General features: G+C 42.4%; 1 long non-coding RNA gene across 1 annotated transcript; it reads right to left on the bottom strand.

Moving 5' to 3' along the window:
- Window positions 1-8,892: 8,892 nt before the first annotated feature.
- Window positions 8,893-14,349, bottom strand: LOC148316073 (uncharacterized). The gene is made up of 5 exons (XR_015840372.1): window positions 14,207-14,349; window positions 13,429-13,548; window positions 12,697-12,831; window positions 11,258-11,446; window positions 8,893-8,963 (listed from the first exon to the last, which is right to left on the bottom strand). It is a non-coding gene; the product is annotated as an uncharacterized LOC148316073 (long non-coding RNA).
- Window positions 14,350-23,619: the final 9,270 nt, after the last annotated feature.

Below are 23,619 nucleotides of genomic sequence, written 5' to 3'. Positions count from 1 at the left end.
CGCTGTAGCGGTCTTAAAGGGGCATGAACATTGCCGCAGACAAAAGGCTTTTCTTTTTTTATTCATCGAATTTACCGACATGGGCAAAATGATTTCGGTCATTGTAATAAATTTCGGTAACGGTAAATTTTCGGTTTATCGCCCAGCCCTATGCTGTAGCATGGCTTTCTTTGCCGTGGGTGTCAAATATTTTACTTTGTTTTCAGAGTGCTTACAGACCTCTTGGTTTTGCCTCAAAATAATTGTCTGCAAAGCAGTCTGTGCCATCCGCATCATTGATGTGCAGGAGTAGCTTGTTGGTAATAAATAGCTGCAAGAAGTCCGCTGTTTGCCGCAGCATCCAGTGGTCCAGCGCTCGCAGTGAAAGTCTTGTCTGGCAGCCCGAACCATCCCCAAACATTTCGAGATGCACGCCCACTAAATTCCAGAAATATAAACATGGACAAACTTGACATTCTTCCAGATTCTGTCTCTTTGCATTGTTTTGAAGTTACTCCTGCAACTTTTCCACTTCTTCGATCCTCCCCATTGTCTGAAAAAGAAGTGTATATTTTGATTTGAAATAATGACCTCAACATACCAATACATTTGTTTATCATCTGAACTGGATTATTTTGAAACAACATTTGGGATGGACATCTGGGATTTGTTGTTGTGTATATTCAGAGTAATCCTTTTCTTGTATATAGCTAAAGCAATAGTCGCTGGCCTTGAAAATGGGTACAAGACTTGACCAAATTAAGATGCCATAAGGTCTAATTTGCCCCTTCTCTACCACAACCGATTTAGAGGCCATTAGTAACAGATTTGAGAAGACCACTTTTAAAGATATGAAGCCAGAGCTCGGCACCGGACCCATTTTTATTATTTATTATAATTTTAATGTATTATTGAGCAAATGACACAATATGTCAGTAGTGATTACCACAGAAGTCATGTCAAAATAGTGCAAATTCTGAGGTCGACTTCAAATCAGACAGGCGGAGACGAGCGCCAGAGAAGAGATGAGAATCAGAAGAGATGTTGAAGAAGCTAATAACAAAAAAACACATCAAATCTCCATGTAGTAGCAACGGGGATGGCTCATGGGGTCAGGAGAAGTGAGCGGGAGATGGGGAGTATGAGGTGCCGTTGGGGACAAAAGTCAGGAATCGCTTCACACTTCTGAAATGCACTCTTACACACCAGTGAAATTGTTGTTGCTCATGCATACTTATGAAACGCTATCATACATACGAGTGAAACGCTCTCATACACACTAGTGAAATAGTTGTTGCTCATACACTCGTCAAATGCGCTCATACACATAGGTGAAACATTCTCATACACACCAGTGAAAGGCGCTCAGGCACAATTGTGAAATTATTGTTATTCATAAATACAACTGAAACATGCTCATGCCCATACACGAGTGAAATGCTTTCATACAAACACCCACACTGTTGAAAATGCTGTCATGAACACAAGATCGCTTACAAATACTAAAATGTAAAAATTAATCATTTATTTAGCAGGGATGCATGGTGGGCGACTTGTTAGCACGATGGTCTCACAATGCAGAGGTCGCGGGATTGATTCCGGCTTTCCTGTTTGGAGTTTGCATGTTTCCCACACGCCTGCGTGGGTTCTCCGGTTTCCTCCCACATTCCAAACACATGCATGGCAGGTTGTTTGGACACCCTAAATTGGTGTGAGTGTGAGCGCGGATGGTTGTTTGTCTTTGTGTGACCTGCGATTGGCTGGCAACCAGTTTAGGGTGTACCCCACCTACTGCCCCAAGATAGCTGGGATAGGCTCCAGCACCCCCCGCAACCCTTGTGAGGAGAAGCCGTACAGATAATGGATGGTGGGATGGCATTCATAATGGACGGCCGCCACGGTGGGCGACTTGTGAGCACGATGGTCTCACAATGCAGAGGTTGTGGGATCGATTCCGGCTCCGGCCTTCCTGTGTAGAGTTTGCATGTTCTCCCAAGCCTGCGTAGTTTTCTCTGAGTTCGCCAGTTTCCTCGCACATTGCAAAAACATGCATCCATTTACTCTGATGCCAATGTTTTCTGTACCTTATGGCAGATTTTTCTCTTTGCCGAAGACTATTAGCACTTGTAGAGCGAGGACCTGTGCCACAGTCGTCAACTGCACCCTAAAATCAGATCATTTTGTATTTTAGACATTACACACTACACAGTTAAAGATGGTCCAAAAAAGAAAAATGGATTAATGTATTTCAACTTACATAATACTCTTTAAAGAGCTGACCAGCTCATTCCCAGAGGTACGTATTGGGGCGTATTGGTCGTCTTTACAGAAGACTCCAGGAGGTAACTCGGGTTTGACCTTCAGCCACAACAGAGTGTTGGGTGTGAGTGCTTCCAAGTCGTTGAGGTCGGAAGATGTCCTTGTGATAGGCCTGCTGTTTATAACTGCTTCAGCCTCACCAAGCAAGGTATATTGACTTTCTTCACCCGAAATTTGTTCTTTTACAGTGACATTCAGGATTTTTCTCACAGACCAAATAAGTCGCTCACAGCTTCCTCCGTGGTGGGAACCTGCTGGGGGATTGCTATGCCACTGAATACCTTTTTGCAGCAAGTGTTTCTTGATTTACTTAGTGTTCCATTCTTTGATTGATTTCTTCATTTCACTGTCAGCTGATCTAAAGTTGGTTCCGTTATCAGAATACATCTCTCTCACTTGTCCTCTTCTGACAAGAAATCTTCGGATTGCGTTGAGACAAGCATCTGTGTCACGTGAAGATGCAATTTCCAGATGTACGGCTCGTACAGCGAGACATGTAAAAATCACGCCGTATCTCTTTACTTGTCCTCTAACCCTACTTACTTAGAATGGACCAAAATAATCAACGCCAATTCTCTTGAAAGGCGGATCGTCAGGTAGCACTCTTCTGATGACTCTAGCAGCTCGAGGTATCCAAAACTGTTGATGCAGATTAGCCATCATGTGGTTCCTTCCAGCGTGAGCTGTAATCTCATGAATGTATCTCAGGACTAGCTTTGTGTTATGTGAATCCTTGGCAAGATGGCTTGCTGTTTTGCTGTTTCAGGCATGGCTGCGTGGCTCAACTGTCCACCAACCCTCATGACACCATCTTGAAATACTATATTGAACTTGTAAAGTGGGCTACTTTTCTTCACCCTTTTTTGTTTTTCAAATATGGCTAAATCTTTTTTGAAACTTCGCCTTTGACAGTATTTCACAAGTTCTCTTTCTGCTTTATCCAAGTCGTCGCAGGTCAAATACTTTCCTTTGACAGTTCTCTTGAATAAATTCATCTTGCCTTCTTCACCTAATGTGATTAACTCCTTTCTATTTTCCTTTACTCTGTCAGTAAGTCTTTCAGCTTTAGAAACCAGGCTACGGCCTGCTTCAATGCTGTCCAAGACGAATAATGGTTCATCCACTGGCCCAGAGAATCTTTGGGCTACAGTGACTGAATTACATGCACTTGAGTCACTCATTTGACCTCCAGGTCATTAATTGGTAATTTGAAGTGGTTTTTGTGTTTAACTAAATTCCTGGACACTGCCTGATTTTTTTCAGAGCTGTACAACCACTAGAAAGGGTGGTTCCCACAATGTGAGTTTTGCTCAGGTGGCCCAACAATGTCACAAAAACAAGTAGGGGGGTGTGTGTGTGTTTGTATAAGCTACATGTTGGGGACCAACATCGGACAGCACACCCACTGTAGGGGACCAAAATTTTTGTGGGGACCAAAAATCTGGGCCCCACAAAAAAGAGCATTGAATTCAGTGATAAGAAGCTCAGGGGGAGGTCCTGTCAAAGTTTCAGGGCTTCCCAGGAAGGTCACAAAAACAAGACGAGTGTGCTAGAAATGTGTGTGCGGAAAAATTACTCAGGATCGCTGTCTAGTGGTCGGTCCCGGTACTGCACTTACGCACACTTCACACACTCGGCTGGTCTGCGCATGTGCAGGACAGTCTGCTTTATGTCAGGCAGGTTTCCATGCGCAAATCCATGTATATTAGGTTAATTGGAGACTCTAAATTCTCTACTCATCAAATGACATTCGTGACCCTGATGGATAGATAAAATAGATTATTAATCTGCCATGGGAAGTCCAAGGTGTCTGGTAGAAAGAAATGCATTCATACACTCATTACACAGTCAACCAAGCAAAGACACAAAGCCTAGGGCAGGGGCGGGCAAACTTTTTGATTGGAGGACCACAATGGGTTCTAAAATATGACAGAGGGGCCGGACCAGGAGCAGATGGATGGAGTGTTTTGGAAACCTCACCTCATCTGAGAAAAAAAATACATTTAATTTTATATGAAAGTGAATAAAAGCATTCCAACAATAATATTTGTCTTTGAAAACCACAGTGTTTAGAAAATAAAACATTAACAAGGTTTATTCATTAAATTTTTTTCAAGTTCGGCGGCCCGGATTAAAACTTTTAACGGGCCGCATGTGGCCCCCGGGCCGTAGTTTGCCCTCGCCTGGCCTAGGGCATAAACACATACATGTAATATCCAATCCGCTTATTCTCACAAGGATAGCGTGCTGGAGCCTACCCAGCTGTCAACGGGCAGTAGGCGGGGCACACCCTGAAGTGGTTGCCAGCCAATCGCAGGGCACGCAAAGACGAACAACCATCTGCGCTCAAACTCACTCACAAATGCAACCTCCACACAGGAAAGCTGGGTCCCGGGATCGAACCCTGAACCTTGGGACTGCGAGCCGGATGTCCTAACCAGTCTTAACTCATTAAATACCAGCCATTTTCACTGGAGCAACCCACTCAATCCCAGAGTTTTCCTGGGTTTTGACTAATATTGCAAGGCCCACAGAATATTGTATTCTAATGCTATATAGACATGGAGCACACCCGAAGAAAGATGAGACTCTCTTCTTTCAACAGAAAAAAAATGTTTGTTCCTATCTTTTTCCATTCTTGAACAATCGGCATTTGAAAATAGCTAAATTTCATGAAAACTCCAATCCCTGGGGAAAAAACTGAGAAAATGAGCTTTTTGTAAACTGATGCATTTTGACCATAATTTGAACTTTGACACTATTATTTATGGCTTTTATGACACCTCTAACATCTAAATAATGCATGCCTTCTATAAAATAACAAAAAAAAGCACAAAAAATATGTTTTTGATAAAATAAATTTATTTGCACATAACACTAAACGACTGAACTGTTGAACTATGTACAAAAATGAAATACATCAGTGTCATACATACTTTTTTTTTGTGTGATATAAAATAAAACAGTTGCCTTGATGCAAGGGCACACAACATAGTTCACACCACATTCTTGTTTCACTCCGTTTGCCTTTGCGCAAACAGACCCGACACTTTCGTTGTGGTCTGGCTTTGCTGGTCCGTGGAAAATAGGCGAGCTTGTGTTTGTCCACTGGGGTTTGTGTGAAAATAATTGTCTGGGAAGTGATTGCTGGCATCCGCGATGTGCTGCAGAAGCTCATCCGTGAGAAACAGCTGCAGGAAATCAGCTGGCTCCTCAGACTCCAAATGGGCAGCGGCATTCAGTGGTCCAGGGGTTGCTGTAAAGTCGATTTTCCTCGGTTGCCATCCAGTGTGACGCCATCCGGAACCACTGCTTCCTGATGCACAACCTGTAAATTACAGAAATATAAACAATTGGAAATATATATTTATTGCTGCATTTTATTGCTGGCGTGTGAAGTTTCATATTATAATTTACCTTTCTTTACACCAACAAGACGAGGAGGAACTTTCTTGCCGCGGGATGCACAATCTGTGAATTTTAGAAAGTATGCATGATTACCACACCATTCAGTATTGTTGTTTCCTCGTCGGGGAGGAGATACGCTTGCGTCTAACTGCACATTTATGCGACATTTTCTGCCCGCAAGATGCATGATATGTACAATAAAAGCATGAGGGGTAAAACCACATGTTCAATGGTAACTTGCGAGCGCTTACCTCCTCGTTCGGGGGGATCTGGTGAGGACTCTCAGCTGCTTTGGCTATTGTCCGAAGGCAGGCGATGCAGGCCGCAAGGCACGCGCACCCTCTTTAAACGCCTGTTTGTTGTGACGACGACAAAGCGTCATCCTCTCAACCAAAGCGTCTCCATCGCCTTGATGCTTTTAGGAAGCTTTTTTTTACAAAAAAGCATTCCTCGATCGTCATTTGCTTGGAGGATTTCATTGCTAACGCTACTAATGCGACTGCTGCTAGTGCTGCCGATGCTGCTGCTACCCACGCTGCTCTCCACACTTATAAGTCTACCCCAGGATCCCGCCCCCCATTTGTACCTCTGGCGCAGATTCAAGGCGGATCTTTTGCACCTCTGCCCCCTGCTGGGTGATTTTTACATGATTCACAATGCGGACATGGCTGATTCTCAGTCAGAGGTTGCATCAGACCCTTATGTACACTATGACGTAAAAAAGACAGGAAACGTACTTATACGTCTTTGGTAGAGGGCGCCATTGCATTAAAAGACGTCTTTGTACGTCTAAGGGAGTAAATGAGTTGAACAAAGTACAGGGTCCTTCACCTGACTACAGATGATCTTCTGGGGACTTTATTTGGTTTTAATCACTTTTGGGGTCTGTATCTATGCACACTCCCTGGTTTTGCTACCTTCCCGGGTACCACATACACACTGCTTAGTTTCTCTGCCTTCGTGGGTACCACATACATATTGCTTGGTTTCTCTGCCTTCCTGGGTACGACATACACACTGCCTGGTTTTGCTACCTTCCTGGGTACCAGTCACACAAACGTCAGACGACTCAGCACATACCGACTGTCTCAGCACTACACACTTTCACTCCAAGGCAGTGCTGTGAACCAACTTACTGACAAGAGGTAGTATTTAGAATTTTAAAAAGTGCTTGAAAGGTTTTGTTCATGTAAAACCAACAGATTATGACATTATTATTATTATTTAAATCAGTATTAAACAGCATCAGCATAGGTTAAAGATATTATACAGACTATATACGATAAAAAAATACTAAACCACCCTTGCTTTTCCGTCATTTCTTGTATAAGTTAACACACAGATGTATAACATTTGTTTATACAAATATAACGATTAAAAAGTAGCTGATTAGAGTTTTAATTTTGTATTCATTAATCTGTAATAAAAATGGACATATTTTGGTTAATAAAATTAACAAGAAATAAAAGTAAAGGGTGTTCTAATACTTTTTTCAAGATTGTCCTAACATACATTTAATGTTTACAGTATATGTCTTCGGAAGAAGCGCAGCATTAGATTTTTTTTTTTGTTCTCTCTCTTTGACTTCTGAATTTGAATTTCTGTCACAGATGTGCTTGAATTCTATTTTGGATGATTTGTGTTAAACTGCACAAATATTTGAAGAGCCATAGAATTCAAGAATCACACCAGTGCTGCTACTCCTCCGAACGGGTGAACGCCCTTGATTAACAACCTGCGTTGAGGTGGCTTTTGAGATTCGTGGTGTGGGAGAAAAATCTCTGAAGGCATTCTTAGACTTCAAGAGAGGGTCCACAATTTTCAAAGATTCACTTCCGTCTGAATCAGAGGCCTCACTTGTATCCGGAATATATTCATCTCCACTGTCATCTGAGTTGGAGTAATAATGCTTATCCATTCCAAAGTCAGCCTGTTTTTTTAATCTAAAAAACAACAACAACGAAATATAAAGGATAGAAGGCAGGAGACCAATAAAATATATGCAATTTGCTTGTAAGATTCCCTGAAATCTATATGGGTTGTTTACCTGTATACTTTTGGTCCTCCTGAGCCTTGGGATAGTAATATGGTCTGGGTCTGAGGCGCAAAGTTCAGGGGCAGGATTTGACAATGATTCGTCAGAATCTGTGTCGTTATTCCAAGGAAGATTCAGCCCATATTTTTTGTCCAAGGGAGGAGACTGGGTTGCATCAGAGTCCAAGAGAAAATTGAGAACCCATTAAATACTTAATCCCCAGAGGAATCTGCACAGAAAAAGGTCTTAATTCTATTTGAAAAAAAAAAAAAAACTAAAATATTGATGAATGATATGACAAAATAATGTAATAACAAAATTAATTGACCGTAACAAAAAGCTCCCGGGAGGAAAACTACATTAAATGTTTTTTTAACAGGGCAGTGAAAATATTGGAAAATAAAAACGATAAAAAATAAAATAATATAAAAAAAGAATTCAATGTGTATCGATGGACCCATATGAAATACTTATATCGCTATGTACTTATCAGCCATATCGCCCAGCCCAATATGTAACTGCAACTTCAAAACCTCGGGCCATAACAGGATTGTAACATGGGATGCATATCTTCATTCCTAAATTTGTAGATCCCGAGGAGGCTGCTCAATGGTCCTGGTAATGTAAACCTCAACCAATTCGGTCACAGCCAATGTTCTCCATCCTTGTTAAGAAGTTTTGAAATGATTTAATAGATATACTATTGCAAACTATACCAGAATTTTAGACATTTTAAACTTTTGATCACAATTTTACCTATTTTCTAAAAATCTGAAGAATCCACATGCCAAATCACCTGCTGTAGACACATAGGTTCTGTTCTGACAGATAATTCAGTTACAGGTTGTGTACTTAAAGCCAATAAGAGGGCAATGCAGCAGTCGACAACCTGACGAAAGCTTAAGTCTCCCAATGAGAGAACTGTAGTGGCTGGTAGGTTCTTAGATTGTAACATAGTAAAGACATATACTAGGCATAACTGTATATCATATGATGATGAGGGAAAATATTATTAGCTACGATTTATGTCCAGATATATTAGAAAACTTGTCCAACCAGCACAGGTCTATCTAACTGTAATTTTAACATCTCAAGACACGACAGGATGACCACATGATACGCATACCTCCTTTTCAGAGTCTGTCAAAATTTGAGAAGGCTGCTTCGATGTTCTGGTGGCATCAACCTCAGCCGATTCAGTCATTGTCGGTTGTCCTCCATCCTAATGAACAAGTTGAATATTAATTTAATGAATTAAAAAAAGAAAATGGATCAGAATTTTACACATTTTAGGCTTTGGCCACCCAAAACAAAAACTAACAAGTTCACGAATGAAACAAAACCAATTACTTTAGCGCATGACAATTAATCTTCAGTAGAGATATGTTGTGACTGATATTTCAGTCACAGGTTGTCTTTTGAACGCCACCAGGGGCGCAATGGAGCACAGGACAGCCAAAAGTCTTCTTGTCGGACACCTGTAGTGGCTGGTAGGTTCTAAGATTATAACATAGTAAAGGCACATACAACTCCTAACTGTATTTCATATGATAATGAAGGAAAAGATGATTAGCTATGATTTATGTCAACAATAAAAATGGCTCTACGGGGTCCCCACAAACACAAACCTGACAGTTGGGTGTCAGATGGCCAACATACCTGACACGCAATTCAACTCAACTGGACCCCACAACACAAGAAAAAGCTGAGTGAGCCTCAAACCAGACATACACATTCACTGACAAATATCCTGTGACACCAGATATATTAGAAGTCTTGTCTAATCAGCACACGTCTATCTAACTGCAATTTTAACATCTCGAGACACGACAGGATGAGTACACGATACGCATACCTCCATTTCTGAGTCTGTAAAGCCTGGAGGAGGCTGCTTCGATGTTTTAGTAGCATCATAAATTTATTGAATTAATTATATTTGAGGTTGGATTAGATTTTTACACATTTTAAGCCTTAGCCACCCAAAACAAAACATAAGCTCATGAATGAAATAAAACTAATTAATTTCGCCCATGCCAATTAATCTTCTGTAGACACGTGTTGTGACCAGTGTTGTTTTTGGCAGGCATTTTAGATTTTGTCCAAGTCATTTGGACAAAGTGCTGATTTGTTTACATCACATTTAGTCATCCCAATTCGTTATAGTTTTAGTCCAGTTTTAGTCAACGAAAACTAAAAAAAGGGTTTTAGTCCAGTTTTAATCGACTGAAACGCAAAAAAAGTTTTACCCTAGTTTTCGTCAATTTATTCACAAAGGTTTTAGTCCAAGCGGCACGGTGGCCCAACTGGTTAGCAGGATGGCCTCACAATATTGAGGTCGTAGGTACGATTCTGGCTCCGGCCTTCCTGCGTGGGTTTCCTCTGGGTAATTCGGTTTCCTCCCATATTCTTAAAACATGCATGGCAAGTTGCTTGGACACTCTAATTGCCCCTAGGCATGAGTGTGAGCGTGGATGGTTGTTCGTCTATGTATGCCCTGCGATTGGCTGGACACCAATTCAAGGGTGTACCTCGCCTACTGCCGAAGACAGCTGGGATCGGCTCCAACACCCCCCGCGACCCTAGTGAGGAGAAGCGGTACAGATAACGGATGGATGGATGGATGGGTTTAAGTCCATTTGAGTTAAAACAAGGCATTCAAGGTTTCCACCCAATAACAAAGACTTTTGGATGGACTACAAAGGATTCTTCATTACAAACAGAAAAAAGTGGCAACAGTGGAATCAATGCTCACTGCTCCAAAATAAGCAGAGAAGCAAAACATTTTGTTGGGCAACTGTTGTGGCTTTATTTCACTAAAAGCAACATAAAATAATTTATGAACCACATGCTAACAATTTTGTCTCGTCAACGAAAAAAATTCATGTACATCACGTCATGTTTTCGTCATAAAAGAACCTCGTTTAGCTTGTCATCGTCATTAAAAAAGGGGCGTTAACGAAGTATTTTCGTCATAGTCATCAGTGACGAAAACAACACTGGTTGTGACTGATATTTCAGTCCCAGGTTGTCTCCTGAACACCACCAATTGGGCAAGGGGGCGCAGGAAAGCCTGGGGTCTTCTATTTTTACAGTATAGAAAGGCTAAATATCAAATTGAAACAGTGTTTTATATCATGAATATACAGGGTTGGTGCTGGTTCTGGTAGGGAAACCACAACATAAAGATGTCCTTAATTAGTCCCACAATGGGGATATTTGCAATATGGCATATGATGGCCTAACAGGGCCACCGCCCAGAAAAGAGTAACGCAGAACTTTGTAATACTGTCACTCCCTGACCAGTTCGTTGTTCCTGAAGAGCCAAACTTTGACTCAGACCCACAAATTTGAATTACAGATAGTGGACAATGGAGAACTCCCCCAGTCAGTCAGCATGTTCAACTTCCATAGAAACCTCAACATACATTTATTAGATTGCCAAACTAATTGGAAACTACATCACCAGAACACCACAAGTGGGCTCTGTTATTGTACTTAAAGATGCATCTTACAAACCTGTGTTCTCCAAGGCCAGCTGGTCCATAGTCTTAAGTTATTTCTTCGCCAACATCAATGTCTCGGAGCGCAAACAGACAGAGGTGTGGTCTGTCCTCTGTTGTCTTCTTCTTCATTTTACAGTTGGGGTGCATGTGGTCATCATTAACCAGTCTTCCCAGACTGCCATCTTCTTGAGCGGCATCAACACTTAAAATAGATTTAAAAAAAAAAAAAACAATTATTCAATCAATGTCAGAAATTAATCTTTGAGACAATCTTGTGTACACAAAACATAAAAATAGGAAATCCACAATTTTTAAATCTTCTAAATCAAATCATACAAGAAATTTCTATTGGAATCAGACCCTATTAACAGCTTGTCTTTGAGACTTCATGGTCTATATTTTCATTTGTACAGATTCAACGCATGAATAAAAGTAATTACCGTATTTTCGCAGTCATAAGCAAACAAAGCGCCCTGTCAGTCGATGCGTCCATTAAATGGACAAAGTACCACTCACGTCCATCAGCCCTTGTCATCAACGAGCTGTTGGAAGTGCATGTTAGCACACCCTGCTGGGCAAAGAGTGAGTTGTCCATGCTTACAATCGACCGTGACAAATACACCATCTGACTATAATGTTTGGGTGATGGTGTTGGAAAAAGCTGGACAAAGGGCAGCTGTCCACAATGTTTTAGTCTGTCTTATCATTTATGTTATTGCAAGCAAGAAACGTCCCAGGTTTAGACAACAGACAAAAAGTCCAAAGCATAACAGCACATCTCTTTAAACAGCCATGCAAATCTCTCTAAACAGCTATGGGATTGTGGGTCTCTGCTCCCAGAATGCATTGCTTGAATTAGCTAAGGCTGAGTGGCTTTTGTATTATTTTCATTTTTTTGGGGTATATTGATGGCATGAGAGATACATGTTTGTGTTAATCTTATTTCTATGTTTCATTGTTTGCTTGTATGATGAGTTTTTTATTTTTTTTTGAAACCGTGACTCTAAGGAGTGTGGTGAGCAGCCAAGTCCCTCCCCTGACGTTGCTTTGTAGGCTATTGCCAATGCACCTAATATTGGCCTGAGCCATTGTCAGCTATTGTCAATAGAGACTTGGCGTCTGCTGCAACAATGGGGTGATTGCTCATGTTATTGGGGCATAGTAGGCTGCTATCGGCTGTGTCAGTGTGGGCAGCTCTGCCAAGTTCATGCTATGCTAACAGCAGCTGTGCTATCGTCTTGTCAGGCGGTGCGTCCAGTATATGTTACAAAGACAGAAATAGCGGCCTCAACAGGTGTTGCGCCCTTTGACACGGCGCGTCTTTTGGGTGCGAAAATACGGTATACATTTTTGCTTAGAGAATGATTTTTCCCCTAACACTTATGGGATGAGTATGTGTTTATTTTTTTAAATAAAAACAAAAATAAGATAACATCTCAATCTTTGCCTCACCTCCAAAAAGACAGTGCCTCTTCCATCCATCTTCCTGCGTTGAGATTTATCAGAATCTATCAATTTTCCTCTGTACTCCATAATAAAGAATAAAGTCGTCTTTCCTGAAAGGGGCCTTGGTAAATACTCCTCGACCTAGTTAACAGGGAAATCAAGAAAGCTTCGTCATATTTTTAAGCACACAAATAAGGAGTCATCATATTCATTTGGGCCACTATACTAATGTAGGGTGGTTTGAAACATTGCTTCTTGTGAGGGATAGAGCAGAGCCCTTCTTTATGATTTTAAAGGAACAGACCAGCCAAAATTCATTTTCCAGCATTGCATTAGCCAGTATGTATTAGGACTGAAAGTACAAATGTCAATGGCACCTGGTTACGTAAAAAAAAAACTTTAAGATTATTTAGTTTCATAATGACATACACTGTATACACAGTCATATTGGATCGCGTCACGTGATCTCTGTGACGTATAACGTGCTTTACACTAGACTATCAATATCGGACTTGTTCACCGGTCTATTGTGGTATAAAAATGCCGGAGGGCGTCATCAAGTACAGCCTTAATTTAGATAGAACTCCTACCATCAGGTTTCACGCTCACTGAAATAACTTGAAACTGACAAAAGAAAAGGTCAAGACACTCTTAATGTAAAATAACCACTTAAAAAACGATGTCAGCTTGGTTATCAGAAAACAATAATATATCTTAGCAAAAGCGTTAACATCATACCTTTAAATGAGTTTATATACTTCGCTTCTAACTCTGCAGTCTTGTCCAGACCCTTGACTGCATGTTCAATAGTATCCTGCTTTGGGGACTTCCTGCATCTCAGGGAAGGCATTGTTTATTCTATAAAGAAAAAAGACAGTTTTGTGTTGAGAATTATTAATACTATAGGCTAAATGGAGTTTTAACAATATCAGTGTAAGAAAAATAAATTATAAATTAAAAAAATATCAATCCCTCCATCCCAATTAACGATTTCAACCATAATAGTTTATATTGAAGTTTAAACAACAGACAGACAGATTTATGCAGTGTGACTACAAAAATCTTACCAAAATTGCATTCACAGTAACCTTTGCTTTAAGAATCATGTAATTAACCAGTGAACATCGTGTCTTACACAAAAATTAATGACAGAAATTATCATGGCACTTGCATTCTGTTGTTCTATAACAAAAGTGCAAGCTGTTAGCTCCGCAAAGCTAACGCAACAAGCTAGCGTCCCTCGTGCTCACATTCAATGCAAACCTGACCACCGGATGAAAATACGCGTCGGTTTAGTTCTTTAAATGAGTAAAAGCACCATGACGTTTTATAATTATTCAATGCTTAACTGGAGCTCGTCAATTATGTCGATGTAGGAGCACATGTTTGCTAGGCCAGTGTTGTAGGCCCACATCCATGGTGCTACTTTGTATAGTGTTTTCCACACAACTATCTCTAACCATGAACAAATGCACTCGAGGCATGTTTTGAATAAAAACAAACGAAAAACACTTACCTCTCCGTTTCAACAGCAGTTCGAACTTCGAAGTGGTGATATTCTCCAGCGTTAAGCACCTGCTCGAACAGCGAATAGGTCAAATTCAACAGCGTCTTTTTTCTGTCTTAATAAGGACGCGATGAGAGGAGGAGCGCTTGCCTTTTCGTCAGCACGCCCCGCGCGGGAGGTGCTGCTTTATCACTCTCTATCTGTGCCCGCCCGCCGGCATGTCGATAGAAAAATAATATTCCTTCAAACATTACTTTCATCTTCTTAACGTTTTGTAGTGAATTTAACAGGTTCACCACTTTTTTCAAATACACCAATGGAAAACAGGTCTTAATTGAGGAAACATACAAAGAGCGTCTCACAAACACCTTATGATGAGCAATGTAATTTGATCACGTTTTTTGTCACTGCCTGGACGTCGGTTCACTGGCCTGGTGGCAGTGGCTTGTAGACACTGTCACTGAGTGGGAACGGATCTCAAGGTGGGTCAAACTAACCCAAGCAGTGGATCGGTCCGTTTTTTAAATTTATTAATTTTTTTATTTTATGTATTTATTTATTATTTAATACAAGGGCTTCGGCTCACTACCAGTGGGCGGGACCAAAGAATTTGGGTTTCCTTTGAGCTAGGAGGCAGTCAAAGGCAGTCCAATCCCCGGCAACATAAAGCGCCTAGCTCTGGGGACATGGAATGTCATTTCTCTGGTAGGGAATGAACCCGAGCTGGTGTGTGACTAGACCAGTGGTTCTCAATTATTTCCTGTCATGCCCCCCCTACCAAGAAGAAAAGAATTCGCACCCCCCCCCACCACAATTTTTTTTTACATTTCGTACTAATGTACATGTTCTTTGCATATTAATGTTAGATTGTCAATAAACAAAGCTAAATTGATAAAAAAAAATATCATTTTGAGAACGACTATTGTGAGGATCTCGAAACTCAGTACTCTGTGGTGCTAATATTGATGAGATGATAAATATGTTGAAGCCACAGAACAAAAAGATTAGATATTGTTTGGAAATTAATGACGTACATAACAAAGGAATATCAGCCTTGATTGGAGTACATTACTGCATTTAAATTTTTAATAAAAATGAAACAATTATTGATGTTATGACCACTATGAAGAATTTAAAAAAACAATATATAGGGATAATTATAGTTTTCATTTTGTTATGTTTAGTCTGTTCATGTTGCATTATTTTTATGACAAAGATGATGGTTAATCGTAGGTTTGTTGCCCAAATGTACCGTTACAACCTGATTAATGTTGAGAATGACGAACTCAAACTGGACACTAAAACGTAAAAACACATGGACTTCTTGCCCCTGTCCACACACGTGCACACACACACACACCATACACGAAGATCCGGGAGGTAAGGACGGCTGTCCTCTCCTACAACGAGGCAAGGGCCTCCACCAAGTCACCCCAGGGACAAGTTTTATTCCCTGATGGTCATCAAATTATGAGGATCTCATTCTACGCCGGAAGGGAGGAGGGGAATTTTTCCCTAATGTGAGGTTTTCGCTCCTCCACTGATGATCACACTGTTGTATGATTTCATTATGATGATCTGTCTTAAAGCCGTAAGGACATGATTTTTAAATCCACAACAGGGGGGAAATGTAAGATGGGCTGAGGATAGGTAATCAGTTTGTGTATTCATAATCATGTTTTTATACACTCATTAATGTTTAACACACACAGAGACACTTACTTGTTATTTTAACACACACACACACAGACACAGTATCCTGAAGATGTGTTTAGTTAAACTGACCTTGGGTTATGATTTTCTGCCTGCTGGAGTCCCTGGTGATTAGTTATTGATGCTTTAGTTAAACTGACCTTTATACCGTGAGTTATTGATGTTTTCTGTCTCTTGGTGATTAGTTGTTGATGCTTTTCTGTCTTCTGGTGATTAGTTATTGATGAGTTAGTTTCAATAAAAAGGCAGAACGGAGGGTGAGAGTCAGAGGGTGTGCGGGATTGAACTGGCAAGACGGCTGTTTCGCCTCCTGGCTCCCTCTCCCATTCTGAATGGCACAAAACGAAAACTTTAGTAAGTTATTTCAGTCTAAAAAAGGCGTCAGGGCATTTTTAAACCGGACAGTAAGTCGTCACTGTCTTGGTTCCTTTTTGTGCCTTGACCCATCCCGGAATTATTGAAAGGATGCAGTCCTATTTACAGGCCCCAGTGACACCCCAGGTTTCTGTTGTTTGTACGAGGGCGCTTAATAGGTACTGCTATTCACAATCGTCTTAGGCTGTTTCTTTGCAGAAGTTTATGGACAATGTGTAGTGCTGTAGGATGCAGTCTAGAGCATTCTTGACATTGAAGCTTTTGTTTCCAGCAACTGCTAATGCGACCGTGCATCAAACATGCAAAACACAGACCCTTGCTCCTCAAGAAGTCAATCTTATCCTTGTGATGCTTTCTCCTAAATTCCTTACAAATTGTGAGACTGTTGCTCTCCATTACAATTAGCACATGGTTTGGCAATAGCATCCACTGAAACAGGTTCTGCCTTTGGCGTGGTGGTTTTGTTGTTTTCCATCTTGGCGGGCACAATGACTGTTGTGAAGACTTTCTTTGATTTTGGTGTTTCTGTGTGTTGTGATTTTGTTTTCTGTTTTATAGAATCTTTCGTGCTTGTCAACAAAGTCAACAAAATCCTTAAACTTCACTCTTCTATTTGTTCTTTCTTGGAGATTGCAGGCAAATTTTCTCCAAGATTCTATAAGTCTGTATGGAAGTTTGTTTGCCAATGCCTTTATATTAGCCATGTTGTCCAAGTCCTCCATGTAATTAACATCTGCCATTATGTTCAAACAGCCCATAAGGAATAATGTGAAAGACTGAAGTGCAACACCATCTTCAGACTTGATTGTTGGCCAATCCATGGCTTCCTTTAAATATGCTTCTGCTATCATGAAGTCATCACCATAAAACTCCTTCAAGATTTGTTTTGCTTTGGTATATCCTGTCAGAGGTTCCATATGGATGCAGCTCTTCACCAACTCATGTGGTTGTTCACTAGTATACTGCAGCTAAAATTGAAGATGATCACGGTTATCACTTGTACGGCCTTCAATCCCATGTTCAATGGCACCTATACAGGTTTTATAATGCAGAGGGTCGCCTTTAAACGTAGGAATGGAAAGTTCGGGAAGTAGCGATGCTTTTTGACTCTTTGCTAAGTATTCTGCGACACTGGCTTGCTGTGAGATTGCTTGGCAAAGGCCATCAAGCACATGTCCCTGTTGTTCTCTACTTTCTGTCTGATGTGGAAATCTAGCCATTGGAATAGTCGAAGTGGGAGCATTTCAGGTCAACACTGCTTGTTGCTCTGATAGGCTGTGATGGTAATTGAATGTTTTTCCTTGTTTAAATTGTAACACACTCATCAGGAATGTGGATACCATCCTCCTGGGTATTTTCATATCTTCTCAAGACATCCAATTTAGCATCAGACTCAGGGAGTGCCGTTTGCATTGCATGCATTTGCTTCTTTGCCTTAATTGCAGCTTCTTCTTGCTCAAGTGCCAACCTTTGTTGTAAATCAGCAGCCTTTGCCTTTAAACATGCTCGTTCCATTTGAGCCTTTAATTTAATTGAAGACGTTGACAGAAGTGAGCTTCTGTCTGTTAGATTCTTTACTTCTACTTCTATGGGTGTAGTTAGTTGATGCAGATCTACTATCATCAGGTGATATTTGTTTATTGCATCCTTCCTCTGCACGTTTCAAAACGTCCTTCTTCCATTGCTCACATTTCCATTAATTAAATTTTTTGGATCAAACCAGTTATTTTGGTCATCGGCAAAATCCTCTTCAGTCTTTAAATTTTGCACACCGGAATTGAGGTCCACAAATTCTTGCTCCATGCCGCTAAAGCAAACACGAAGCTCAGTTTTTTACAGCGTCAACATTTGCATCATCCTCCATCAATTGTTCAATTTGACGTTGCATGGAGGTCAATTGAGCAAATTTGCACCTGCGTGCCTGCATCCGTTTAGGCTTGTGATCTTCTACAGCTTTTCTCCGTCATTTTTAATGTCCGCTTTCCACTGTCTTGTTCCTCCATGTCAATCCACAATCAAGCAAACAAAAACGTCAAACTGACTGTAGCGTCTCAATTTGTAGGTCAGCTGAATGACGATCAAAGTTTTAAGCAGTTTACTCACGCACCTGTTACGTGCACGTCCTTGTTAACTCGCGATGCTTGTCAAGTATGGACGCATGCTAACAGCTAGCAGCTCATTGTCCCGACTGGAAAGTTGCTCCTTAGCTGTGATGTGCCTAGGGTTACACTATCTATCATTAACAAACACAGCCAGCCCTCCTCTTTCCTCTTTCCAGTGTCCTGTCCGCAAGTAGTATTTGGAAGCCGTCAAATTCCACGACGGTGTCCGGCGTTAGGTCTGTTAGCCATGAATCCGTGAACATCAGCAAGCTAGCTCATTGGAAGTTCCTCTTGTGCCGCGTTAGCGCTGTTAGCTTGTCCATTTTCTTGGGAAGGTATCTAACATTTCCCATAAAAACGGACAGGAGGACGGGGTGGTCACGCCTCCTCTTTGCCTGGCGTTTCGCCCCCGCGCGACATCCCCCGTCTCTTCCTCCTCAACTCGTGGGGGATATCGGGTCTCGCTCCGGGAGTCGGCACGGGGTTAGCACGAAGTGCTAACAGCTGATCTCTTGTGTAAACGATTGATCCGTAGCTCCCAGTGACATCTCCGGACACGATCACGCAAAAAACAGCCCCCAGCAGCAATAAAACCACCGCAATTTGGATGTCCATTGCTGCGATGAGGTAAAATAAATAAAACTGGGTAAAGGAAAAAACACGCGAAAAAGGCTCAAATAGTGAGCCGTGCTGCTTTAGCAGGTAGCCACTCGCGTGGTGACGGAACCGTAAAAACAAATGTGGTCCCATCAAAATCTGATGGGATATTTAAAAATAAAAGCGTGAAAATTTGCTTATTTGTCTGTCGTCACCAATGATTAAAAAAATTAAAATCATTACAAAATCCTCAAGCTATCGTGATACCAGACAAGTTCTGCGGGACACCAGACCACCCCAGTTGTCCACAAAAAGTGGTCACTTCAAAATTTGATGTGGCATTTAAAAATAAAAAAATCACCTGAAATATGCACTGTGATCAACACTGATTTAAAAGAAAAATCTTTAAAAAATATCCTCAAACTATCGTGATACCAAACCAGGATTGGGGATACTAGACCACACCAGCTGTCCACCAAAAGTGGTCACATCAAAATGTGATGTGGCACTTCAAAATAAAAGTAGCCTGAAATTCGCTTATTTCACGGTCATCACCACTGAGTTAAAAAAAAAATAGCTCGAGCTATCGTGATACCAGACCAGTTTTGTGGGACACGAGACTACCCCAGCTGTCCATAAAAAGTGGTCCCATCGAAATCTAATTTGTAATTTCAAACTAAAAGTTGCCTGAAATCTGCACATTTCACTGTCATCATGCCTGACTTTAAAATTTCATTAAAAAATATCCTCTAGCTATGGTAATACCAAACCAGGTTTGGAGGACACAAGACAACACAGCTTTCCACCAAAAGTAGTCCCATCAAAATGTAAGGAGGCATTTTAAAATAAAAGAGCTGGAGCTGTCGTAATACCAGACTAGTTTTGTTGGACACTAGACGACCCCAGCTGTTCATCAAAAATGGTCCCATCAAAATCTGATGTGTAATTTCACAATAAAAAAAAACCCACCTGAAATATGCACATTTCATTGTCATCAACACTGATTTTAAAATAATCATTTCAAAATACCCTCGAGCTATCGTGATATCAGACCCATTTTGGGGAACACTAGACAACCCCAGTTGTCCATCAAATGCGGTCCCACCAAAATGTGATACGGCATTTCAAAATAAAAGTAGCCTTAAATCAGCATACATCACTGTTATCAGGCCTGACTAAAATATCATGACAAAATATCCTCCAGCTATCATGATACCAGACAAGACATATTTCACTGTCATCACCATTGATTTAAAAAAATTAATTAAAAACTAGAGCTGCGAGCAGCTATAAAGGGCCCTCGCCACCCGGACAACGTTGGGGTACTGGCACGTTGGAAATGTGAAATATTTCCGAGAAATAACGTGAGGAATCTTCAAGAGGAATTTGCTTGTAGTTAAAGTTAGAGCAGCTTTTGTTTTCAAAGCCTCGTCAATGTTTGAAGTAAATTTGTTGGCAGGCACTACAGGTGCATCAAATCAAAGACTAATAGACTGAAAAACATTTTCTTTCCGAGAGCCATCACCATTCTGAACTCTCACACACATGCACACACACACGACCACCCTTACCTTGCTGAACAGCGACGTATTGTGTTGTATTTCTCCAATTTCATACTATTTTCCATCACAATATTTATTCTCTTATTTATCTAATTTATATATTTGATTAAATTATTGTTGTATTGCACTGGAGAGGGGAGCTCCCTAATCTTGTTGCACACTGTACAATGACAATAAAAGGATTTCGGATTCTGATAAATTTAGAATGGCCGACTTCCTGTTCAATTTAGCATACGGCTCCATGAGACTTTTTATTAGGTCTTGGCTTTGTACACACTTCATCAAATTTTCAGTTTGGTGAAACAGAGATATGGGGCTGTTTTTTTTTGTTGTTTTTTTTTTCTAGGGGGCGATAGCGAGCCATTTTTAAACAACTGTACGACAAAATAATAAAATATTGTGAATATTGAATCAACTCCCGGTTGAGTGGACGCTGGCACGTTTGGCTGCCACTGCTCACCGGTAACTCTCAGAAATTTTTTGGATCCGCTTGTTGTACCTGCTTTAGCAGTTTACAATCCCTCCAGTTACAGTGATTTTATTTATTATTATCTGTATGTTGAGCGATCCCGATTCTCATGAATGCCACCCACCGATTGCATAGTCGCTGACGCGTCTACTGTGGCTAAAGTTTAGCTTACCTATCAAAGTTAGCACCTGTCTGCCATGTGGACCCGCAGGCCAGTCTGCTTCTCGCACTTCTGCCTGTTCCTGTCATGTCATCAACCTGTGTCAGGACAACTTCAATCCACTGCCGCTGAACTCCGCTGGATTTACCGACACATGCCCGAGGGAAACGCACCACCACCACTGCTCCTCCTCCCGAACATCGCTCGTCGACCCTTGAAGGATTGTATGGCAATTACCGGCATTTTAAACATTTATGGGACAGAATGTCAATTATTTAATTTAGCAGGTTTATATTTACTGAATATGCTATGATCGCAAAATTCCGGACGAACTCGCGAGGCTGCCCGGCTCACCGTGGCTTGTCATCGGGACCGGGAGGCGGCGCAGGCGACGCAGAGAGAGGAAGCAGAAGCGGGGCTGCAGGTCCGGTGTCTTGCAACGGCTGCGACGGCAGCCCCATAGGCAACCACTGCCGAGTCTGTACCTCACCAACGCCAGATCCGTGGTCCACAAAATCGACGACCTGGGATTACAAATCCTGGGAAACCGCTATGTGCGAGACAGCAGTGTGATCGTCGTCACGGAATCCTGGCTGCACGCAGACGTCCCCGATGCTAGCATCCAGCTGGCCGGGCGCTCGCTACATCGCGCGGATCGGACAAGGGACACCGGTAAGAGACGGGGCGGGGTGGCTCTGTGTTTACGTGCATGAGAACTGGTGCGGCGATAGCACGATCGTCGAGAAGCACTCTTCCCCCGACATCGAGTTCATGTCCGTTAAATGCCGGCCTTATTTTCTCCCGAGGGAGCTAACGGTCGTGATTGTCACAGCTGTTTACATCCCTCCCGACGCTAGCACTAGCACGGCGCTCTCGCTACTCGCGTGCGTCATCAATAAACATCAGCGGGCCCACCCTGATGGCGTTCACGTAGTAGCGGGAGACTTTAATAAGGCCAATTTAAAGACTGTACTCCCAGAGTTTCACCAGCATGTCAAGTGCCCAACGAGGGGAGACAACACTCTCGACCATGTGTACTCGAACATCAAGCACGCATACAGGGCCCTCCCACTCGCCCCCCTCGGCCAGTCAGACCACCTGACCTTGCAGCTCGCACCTGCATACATCCCTCTCAGGCGCAGATTCAGGCCCACCACAAAGACTGTGAAAACCTGGCGTGACGGCGCCATGAGTGAATTACAGGACTGCTTTCAAGACACAAACTGGGGCCTCTTTGATCATCAGGACCTTGATGTCTACACACATTGTGTAGTGGACTACATCAAGTTCTGCATGGAAACTGTGTCCCTACACAGGACTATACGGACCTTCCCAAATGCGAAGCCCTGGATGTCCAGCAGGGTTCGCTCTCTCCTCAAGGCCCGTGACGCTGCCTTCAGGTCAGGCGACAAAGCCCAGTACAGGGTGGCTCGTGCTGACCTGAGCAAAGGCATCAAGCTAGCCAAGGCAACCTACAAGGGGAGGCTGGAGGCCCACCTTGCCAGTAACAGACCACGGGAGGTGTGGCAGGGTCTACGGAGCATCACCAACTTCCGTGGCAGCAGCACGACCTCTGCAGACCCGAGTGCATCGCTGGCAGAGGAGCTTAACTGCTTCTTTGCTCGCTTTGACTCGCCCCAACCGTCACACCCCCGCACTTCATGCTCCAACTCCCCCACACTCACCGTAGAGGAACACGATGTGAGGCGCGCGCTCCTGGCTGTTAACCCCAGGAAAGCTACTGGACCCGACGGAATACCAGGCAAGGTCCTCAAAACATGTGCCCACCAACTGTCACATGTATTCTGCAGGATCTTCAACCGCTCCCTGGCTCAAGCAGTCATCCCCTCCTGCTTGAAAACTTCCACCATTATTCCTGTCCCCAAAAAGTCACCAGCCGTCCACCTGAATGACTACCGTCCTGTTGCTCTCACACCAGTCATCATGAAGTGCTTCGAGAGGCTGGTTCTCCAGCACATCAGGGACTGCCTTCCTCCCACTCTGGACCCCTACCAGTTTGCATACTGGGCTAACAGATCCACTGAGGACGCCATCAACACTGCTCTGCATGTTGTGCTGGGCCACCTGGAACAACAGCAGAGCTATGCAAGGATGCTCTTTGTGGACTACAGCTTGGCATTCAACACAATCATCCCAGACATCCACGTCGCCAAACTTGACATTCTCGGCCTCCCTGCCCTCACACGCATCTGGATTAAGGACTTTCTGACCAACAGACCCCAGACTGTGTTGCTCGGCCCCTACACGTCCTCCACCTGCATGCTGAGCACCGGTTCCCCTCAAGGATGCGTGCTGAGCCCTCTCCTATACGCCCTCTACACCTACGACTGCAGCCCGGCCCATGGCAACAACACCATCGTCAAGTTTGCTGACGACGCGACAGTGGTCGGTCTGATCTCGGAAGGTGACGAGACAGCCTACAG

The sequence above is a fragment of the Idiotropiscis lumnitzeri genome, unplaced genomic scaffold (assembly GCF_059441095.1).
Source record: "Idiotropiscis lumnitzeri isolate Australia: NSW breed Sydney's pygmy pipehorse unplaced genomic scaffold, RoL_Ilum_1.0 HiC_scaffold_23, whole genome shotgun sequence".
Lineage (NCBI taxonomy): Eukaryota > Metazoa > Chordata > Actinopteri > Syngnathiformes > Syngnathidae > Idiotropiscis > Idiotropiscis lumnitzeri.
The sequence above is the reverse complement of the archived record's forward strand: the minus strand, read 5'-3'. Positions and strand labels throughout refer to the sequence as shown.